Genomic DNA, 1,391 nt, shown 5'->3' on the forward strand with positions numbered 1-1,391 from the left:
TCTCTTTCTCTTCCATTCTTCACCACTTCCTTGCTCTTCTTAGTAGTGCCCAGAATCTCTGAGTATCTGGGGTCATCTCAGGAGTGGCTTCAGGAGCTCTATGCCCCACACATAAATTATGGAGCTGGGCAGGGTTCATTTCAGGCATGGTCTGCACCCCACCCATTCCCACCCCCTGGCCAGTCTGGTGTCCAAAAGGTGGTCGTCTCAGGCTTGCTTCTTTTCAGGCAATGCTAGGCTACTAAACTCTCAGATGTTATAGGTCAGAACATTGAGTGTGGACATGGCCTCTCTCCTCTTTGCCACCTACTAACACACTAGTGACACAGCAGCCACACCTGCAAAGCTTCTAGTTGCAGTACCCAGTCATTTAAAAAAAAATTTTAGAGTAGTTTGTCTTTCCTTGGGAACTTCACATCTCTGCTGCTTCTGAGTACTGAAAGCTCTGATGACCAGAGACACAGCTTTATTCACACTAGCTACACATTAAAACCTTTGTTAGTGAGAGGTAAAGGGGAGGTGCAAAACGTTTCTCAGAATTTGTATTATAAAAATAAGCTGCTGTGGGAATCTGCCTGGCTTCACTCATGCACAAGCTCTTCAGAAGAGGTGCCGGATGGCAAACAGTGGCCCCTTGGATCCACACCTCTTTGGCAGATGATGAGTACTGCTCTTCTGTACATGGCCCTCTTTCAGAGAGGCCTATGGCTATAAGGCTTAGGCACTCTGTAAGGCTATGAGCTATACTGTCTATATAAACCTTTGACAAAATCAACTCTTCTCTTTGTAGAGGGGCTCCAACTCCAAAGGGCCCTTTTTCTCTTCTGGTGAAGGCCCAGGCCCTTCCTTGGCAAGAATGCACTCATGGAAAGCTGGAAACTTTCTTGTGTGTAAACTGCTATACTGTCTCAGACTTTGGTTCCTGCCGATCATTTTGTCTGTAATGTTAAACATTTGGTTCGTGTTTGTTGTCTTATAAAATACTTAACTACAGGGAGTGGGGACGGCTCAGTTGCTAAACTTTCTGTTGTATAAGGTTGAGGACCCAAATTCAGATCCCTAGTACCAGCATAAAAATTGGGTGAGTCTGTGGCTGGTTACAAGCCCAGCATTCTGGAACAGAGACAGGAGGATTCCCAGTCTTGGCAAAATAATGATTTCCAGGTTCAGTGAGAAAACTTGTCTCCAAAAATAAGGTATGACACAGTAGAAAAAGATACTTTATGTCAGCCTCTGGCATCTACGTGTATACACAACAGTAAGCACCCTGTCCCTACATGTGTAACACACACACACACACACACACACACACACACACACACACAACTTAAGTGCTTTGCACTCCAACTAATAAGTCCCTGCGTAAGTGCAAAGGGCATTTAACAAGGTTT

At 45.0% G+C, this 1,391-nt stretch overlaps 1 non-coding gene across 1 annotated transcript; it reads right to left on the minus strand.

The window, feature by feature from the left end:
• Positions 1 to 229: 229 nt before the first annotated feature.
• On the minus strand, positions 230 to 360 carry LOC132652620 (small nucleolar RNA SNORA17). The gene has a single exon (XR_009590214.1). It is a non-coding gene; the product is annotated as a small nucleolar RNA SNORA17 (small nucleolar RNA).
• Between the last annotated feature and the right edge of the window lie 1,031 nt (positions 361 to 1,391).

The sequence above is a fragment of the Meriones unguiculatus genome, chromosome 2, assembly GCF_030254825.1.
Source record: "Meriones unguiculatus strain TT.TT164.6M chromosome 2, Bangor_MerUng_6.1, whole genome shotgun sequence".
Classification (NCBI taxonomy): Eukaryota; Metazoa; Chordata; class Mammalia; order Rodentia; family Muridae; genus Meriones; species Meriones unguiculatus.